The sequence below is a fragment of the Triticum aestivum genome, chromosome 7D (genome assembly GCF_018294505.1).
Source record: "Triticum aestivum cultivar Chinese Spring chromosome 7D, IWGSC CS RefSeq v2.1, whole genome shotgun sequence".
Classification (NCBI taxonomy): domain Eukaryota; kingdom Viridiplantae; phylum Streptophyta; class Magnoliopsida; order Poales; family Poaceae; genus Triticum; species Triticum aestivum.
Window position 1 is genome coordinate 523,421,370 of NC_057814.1, and position 7,515 is coordinate 523,428,884.

Consider the following 7,515-nt stretch of genomic DNA (forward strand, 5'->3'; position numbering starts at 1 on the left):
TCCAGGCCTCAAATCTCTTAAGATTTTTAACACTATAAACTCCCAGTCTGAGTTTCTGAGAGTAGTATAACTGACAGGCATGCCAAGATACTTGATAGGAAAATTGCCCACATGGCAGTTAAACAAGTCAGCATACTGTTTCACAATATTCTCATCGCCACCCACAATGAGAATCTCACTTTTCTAGTAATTAACTTTAAGCCCAGACATCAGCTCAAATATGTATAGCAGTAACTTCAGGTTAACTGCTCTATCAACATCATGTTCCAAGCAGATAATAGCATCGTCAGCATATTGAAGCACCGCAACACCATTGGGTATAAGATCAAGTGCCAAACCCACTAACAATTTATTTTTTTGAGCATTAGTGAGCACAGTGCCATATTAGATTCTCTAAATAGGCTTATATTTAGAAACGGATGGAGTAGAATTTAGAAAATGCACATGACATTCTAAATAAAAATTTCCGTGATTCAGAAAAAAGTTTGTGCTTAAGGCCCTTTTAGCTTGCGGCCAGGTCGATCCTCGAGCTCCTTCGGCCCGACACGAGCTCGCCGTGACAGCTCTTTTCTGGCAGGCCGGCCCACTATGCTGAAGCATTTTGAACCCATGAGCAGTCCATTTCCGCGCCGAACCCCCGTGGGCCCCACCGTTCCACTAGCGGGGCGGCGCACGGCGAGGCGGCGACCGCCGGCGAAAGAGAAGAAGGATCCCGACGTCGCCTCCTCCTACGCCTCGCGCTCGCCGGCGGCGCCGCTGCCCTCGACCCTGGCCTTCCCTCCCCCAGTGGGCGCACCATTCCGAAGCGTCTGCCGGTGCCGTACTGTTAGCTTAATCTGTTTGGTTTGGTTGTATATATAGTATCTGTGTCGCGCCTACTTCGATTGTTGCTTAGCGTATCTGATACCAGCTTCCGGTTCGTGCGCGCGCGCGTGCTGGGTTGATTTGCTGGTTGCTAGGAGTATTCGATTATCTCAAGAAGAACTGGCATCCATGATTGAACCCTTCCAGGTTTCGATTTGAAGGGCGTTTCGTCTGGTAATTAATTCCTTCTGGATAGGGCTTTCCAGGTTTCGATCATCTGAAGAAGAACCTGGCGATTATCTGAAGATGGGCGTTTAGAGATGGGCAATTAATTCCTTCAATCAAAATTAATATATGCGCAATCAGTTCTTTCAAGAAACACATATGTAATGTACCAACACAGGTCACATGCCATGGCATGTATCTTTCTGGATAGCGGTAGTGACAAGCCTTGGAACCCATGGCGGTGGATACTTTTCCTTTGAGAAGTTTCTAGTGATTTTAGCTTGGCCCTGGGTGTTTCTTCCCCAGTTTCTCCCTTTACTCAGAGACTGCAACTGCCCTGGGCTTGGTCAAATCCTTGCCCCGCCAATGTTTCCGGAAGTGATTAATAGTATTTAATAGCATCCATATATCTTCCTTGTTAAGGAATCGGTCCTATATCTTTTCTTAATACTCCCTCCGTCCGGAAATACTTGTCGGAGAAAATGGATGTATCTAGACGTATTTTAGTTCTAGATACATCCATTTTTATTCATTTATGCGACAATTAATTCCGGACGGAGGGAGTAGAAATCAATCGCACATCTTTGTTTTGTTGTTGGTACACTTTCCTGAAGATAGATCCATATGTAAGTTTGGTGCCTAAAAAGAGCAGACGTGGATGCAATTGGGGCTAGGGTGAGTGTCTGTTGTGGCATTAAGATAGCGATGCAATCGGGGCTACAGCTAGTGTTTTTTGTCTTTTGTGAAGTTATCTTGTACATCGGTGCAATTAGTGCTCATGCATACATCATGTAGGATTGCGTGCTTGCAACATTGCCAGCCATGCGCCAGGTACCGCCGCAAGATCAAATTCACCGGCATGCATTAACCCATTGATCATATGACATATCGTCATGACACCTGTGCACGGGAAGACTCCTTTGTAGTAGAATTCTTGGTATGCATGACAGCATGCTATAAATCAATGAAACTGTTGCATGCTATAAATAATGAAGCTGGCCAAGAAATTTCCTTATTTACCCTCCAGACTTTTTTCTGAGGAATCATCTTAAAGCAGCACATCACCATTTGGTCTGTTTTGACATTTGAAAGTTGAGCCTTGAGACCCTTTAGGACTTGGAAGTTCTAATGGTTGCAACTTAAGTATTGATATGTTTGCTAATTAATAGGTCAATGGCCTGCTTGCTTTGTTTCTTTCATATGAACACTAGGTACTGAATGAAGAAAATAATAGTACCGTGGGGGAGAGCTAGGGAGAATATGCATGTGCCTTATATTCACCTTAGGTAAATTTGGAGTCATGAACATAATGAGAATACATGTGAACATATAGCCATCATTATTACATCGTTCATCACTAGTCACCAAACGGTAGCCTAATCAACAAGTGTGACAGGCCACACAAAATATCACAAGTCAGCTCTTCCATTGAAATTATCTGAATACTTGTGTCAATTTTGACAACAAAATTTGAAACAGAAGAGAAGAAAATAGAACAATGAGGTTTTCATGCATCTGTTCAATCTATTTTTGTCTTTTTTAACTTGTTTTTGCATAGACTGTTCAAAATGCAGGTCGGGTCACATCAAAGGGTGTGCCAACACTAGTAGGAAAAGGGGCTTTTACCCCGGTTCATAAGGGCCTTTAGTCCCGGTTCTGGAACCGGGACTAAAGGGTCGTTACTAATGCCCTAGCCCTTTAGTCCCGGTTCTTACACGAACCGGGACTAAAGGCCGTCCACGTGGCCGGTGCGGGGAGCCCAGGCAGGAGGGCCTTTTGTCCCGGTTGGTGTCACCAACCGGGACCAATAGGCATCCACGCGTCAGCACCTGGCAGGAGCTGAGGTTTTTTTTTTGAAAGGGGGTGGTTTAGGGGTTTTGGGGGGTTAATTTAGGTGTTTCATATATTGTGTTAGCTAGCTAATTAATAGAGAGAAGTGTCCTCTCTTATCTCCGTGCTTGGTCGATGCTACGTACTATATACGTATGGAGAGGAGTAGACACGCTAGCTAGTAATCAAATGAAGGAAACAGAAGATCGTCATGAACATATGCATACAGAGAGAAGTGATATCGACCACCTCTCCTTCTCCGAGATATTGGTCGAACAACAAGTTCTCGTATATCTATCCGACACTACCGGCTACATATATACAATAATTATCTCTTACAATACAATCTCCTAATTATATTGTAGGAACACAGGGTCCACATAGTATTCTCCGTTTTCAGCGATCACGTGGTCAAGGAAGAATGCCGCCAATTCCTCTTGAATTGCTCACATACGATCTTCTGCTAGGAGTTCATCCCGCATCCGAAAGATCTAATTTGAAGAAGGGGGTCAATACATATATATATATATATATATATGAATAAATGAAACTCAACATAAATGATGGTAATAAAATAAAATTGTGAATATTATTGCTTACGCACTTCATATTGTTCTTCAGTGTAGCCCCGCTCACAGGTCGTGTGGCGGATAGACTCGCAAACGTAGTATCCACAGTAATTATTCCCGGGTTCCTGCCACAACCACTTTACAAGAAATAGAGGTCAATCAAACTGATAAGCAAGCATGCTAAATGGTATTGATGAAACTAGCGCTTGAATCACTAGGAGATGCGCGGAACATGCTACTATGGTACTTACTTTCGGGTGTCTAAATTGCAGCTTCTTCGGGAGTCCCGGAGCTTTTGAGGTGAATTTTCTCCAAACCCTGCCAGACAAAGAAAACAATTACTTGATATAAGGAAATGAACAAAGTTGCTGATATGGTGGATAATGATCGATTTAACTTACTTCTGGAGCATTTGAGTCATGTTCGCATAGTCCTGGGGATCTTTTCGTCTCGAGTCTAAGACGGTTACTACTCCCGGCTCAAGCTTAATCTCTAGGAGAATATAGTGGAAGCTGCGCATGCATGCATAAGTCATCAATTACATTACCATAACCTGGACTAATAAGGGAAACCGAATATGCACAAGACAGTAACACTCACTTGAAGTTGTAAGGAAAGAGTATTATATCTTTGTTTTGATTTAATACCAATGATTGTAGCAAGTTGGCCTCGGCTTCTTTGGGATTTTTTTCAACCGTATATGCATCTATGAGATTTGTGTTAATGAACCCAATATCACCGATTTGTCTTTTCTTCAATTCGGCCATCTTGAATGTGCATAATATAGTGAGGATAAGTATAAATACATGCAATGAAAGAGCTGACCTATATAGAGAGACTTAATGACAGAAGTAGTACTACTTACAGACAGTAGCAAGTGATCATTGTTTTATCGAGGGACTTCTGATTGTAAAACTGGAAGAAATCCTCAAATGGAACATTCAGCAGTTCAATTCCAACGAGGTCATGCTCCGGTTTAACTCTCAGCGTCAAAGTACTCATCTCATCAGACTCTCTGCAGGTTTTCATGTACCAATCATGTAGTCTTCGCATCATCGTGCTTAGAGATCTGACATCTTTGACGAGAGGCTTCCCGTAATGGTATTTGTGTTCGTCCACCTCCATGATTTCATAATGTACATCGTCGGGCAGGTAATCTCCAAGATTGCTATAACCGGGCACCATACCCAGATCATTAGCGACGATGTCTTTTGACACCTTGAGCGGGGGGCACGATTGGTTCGCTCGTTCGCCGAGCTGGGCAATTTTTTTCCCAGCTCGTCGTTCTTTCATCCTTTTATCACTGACAGTACTTCCCGACCGCTCCGCTTCGGCATATGCCTTTGCAAGAACACGCTCATAGTTGCCTCTCGGCGGAGACTTTGGTGGTTTTGTCAGGGCAGCCAGAGTGCGCTTTGCTTTCACCGGATCTACCTTCTCCTCTGGAGGTGGATGTTTCTTTGCTTTCACCCCTTCAAAGAAGTTCTTCACTTCGGCTCGCACGATCTTCGCGTTCTCCTCCTCGGTCCTCTCATATGGTAACTTCTCTAGAGTCTTCAGAGAAGGACCGAATCTGTATTGCCTCCCACCTCTGGCAGCTGTACTGCTAGACGCCGGCAGAGCAGACGGAGCGGCTGCGGCTGTCTTCTTTCCTTGCTTACGAGGCGGAGGAGAAGGACTACGATGCGCCGGAGCAGCCGCAACGGCGGCGGGTCTCTTCCGCCCTTGCTGACGAGGCGGAGAAGGAGGAGCCTGGCTGCTCTAGCGCGCCGGCGCTGGCGGAGAAGGAGGTGGAGTGCCGCCACGCGCCGGAGAAGGAGGCTGAGTGCCCTGATCACTCGCCGAAGGAGGAGGCGGAGGAGGAGGCGGAGTGCCCTTACTCGCCGGAGCCGTCCAGTTCGGAAGCTTGATGAGCTCCTTCCGCCATAGGCATGGAGTCTTCAGAGCTAAACCCAGCCGAGTCTCTCCTTCACCGGTAGGGTGGTCAAGCTGGAGGTCCTCAAATCCCTCCGTTATTTCATCCACCATCACCCTAGCATATCCTTCTGGAATTGGCCGGTAGTGGTGGGTTGCGCCGGGTTCAGTAGGTAAAACAGAGCCAACAGCCGCCTTGACTTTCAAGTTCTGCCATTCCGCCATAAGGTGGCAATGTTGAGACTCCGTGATAGCATCCACGGGGTAGCTAGCAGGAGCCGCATGCTCCAGCTGAGGCAGCTCGGTGGAAGCCACGCTGCTTCTCCGCTGAGATGGCGGTGTAGCTTGGGGGGAAGTTTCGGCATCTCGATTGCCGTCTCGTTCCTCTAGCGCTTGAACCCTTTCGTGCAGCTTCTGAATTTGGATCTGCTCCACTTTTTTCCTCCTCTCCTGGGTTTTGTAACCGCCCGCTTCCGGAAAACCAGCCTTCCACGGAACGGAGCCTGGCGTGCCTCGTGTCCGTCCAGGGTGCTCGGGATTCCCGAGGGCCATTGTGAGCTCGTCGTTCTCTCTGTCTGGAACGAACGTCCCTTGCTGCGCTGCATCGATATAGTGCTTAAGCTTCTTGACAGGTATTGCAAGTTGCTCGTCCGTCCAACGACACCTCCCTGATACAGGGTCCAAGGTTCCGCCAGCCCCGACGAACCAAGTCCGGCAACGGTCTGGCCAGTTCATTGTCTCTGGTTCGATCCCTTTATCAAGCAGATCCCTCTCAGACTTGGCCCACTTAGGCCGGGCTTTGAGGTAGCCACCTGACCCCGTGCGATGGTGAAGCTTCTTCTTCACAGCATTCTTCTTGTTTGTCGCTGACATCTTCTTACTCTTTTCCGATGTCTTGTGGGCCACAAATGCGGGCCAGTGATCTCTGATCTTCTCATACCGGCCGATGAATTCTGGTGTCTCTTCTTTGTCGACAAACGTTTTCAGCTCATTCTTCCACCTCCTGAATAGGTCTGCCATCTTCTTAAGAGCATGAGACTTGATTAATTGCTCTATAACTGGCTTCTCCGGATCCTCCTCTGGCGGTAGGGTGAAATTTGCCTTCAGCTCAGTCCAAAGATCATCTTTCTGCATATCACTGACATAAGACACCTCAGGGTCTTCCTTCTTAGGCTTATACCATTGGTGGATGCTGATCGAGATCTTGTCCCTAACTAGAACCCCGCACTGAGCAGCAAAAGCATCCTTTGTCCGGAGGGGTTCAATCGCTTGGCCGTCGCGCGCGATTGCTGTGATCTCAAACCTTTCATCCGAGCGCAACTTTCTCTTCGGGCCTAGTCTCTTTACCGTAGTTGTGCTCGATCCGGAGGGCTAGAAAAAAGAAGAAAGACGAGTGTGTTAATTAATATGTGTACATACCAAAACAATGAATGCATCAATTAGCTAGTCAGCACAGGCTTAACTAATATATTTACCTGGCCGGACTCTGTTCGGTCACCGGAGCCGTCACCACGGGCTCCTTCTTGCACCAGCATTGGGTCACCGTCATGTCTTTCCTCCTCCACTCTTCGATCACCGTAGCCTGCTTCTTCACCCTGTTCTTCCAGACCATCATTGTCGTTAAGATACGACAAGATATCACCTCCGGCTAAGATTATGTCCCCCAACACCTCTTCTGCTTGCTCATCTCGTCCGTGCTCCATTGTTTCTGCAAATATTACAACATGGTAATTATTACACAAACATGACAGCAGGTGGATATATTAGTGCAAACGTAGACCTAGCTTATTCTGGGTTTGGGGTGGCCTAGGCAACGCTTCAAGGGTAGGGGCGCGGCGGGAGGGGGTAGGAGACCGACATCATTTTTTTCTAGGGTTTGGGTGTTCTCGAGAGTTTTGGTTGAGCGAGAGGGCCGGGGGGTGCTCCCTGGTATAAGTTATCACGGTCGAGAGGGGGTATACATATCGACCGTCCATCATGTCGAAGTTATCTGGGAGGGAGTTATATATATCGACAACGACGACATACATACATAGGAAAATAATGTTATCGGGGAGGGGGTATATCGACCCCCCCCCACGTGTTGAAGTTATCGGGAGGGGGTTTTATATCGACAACGACGACATACATACACGGGAAAATAATGTTATCGAGGAGGGGGTATATCGACCCC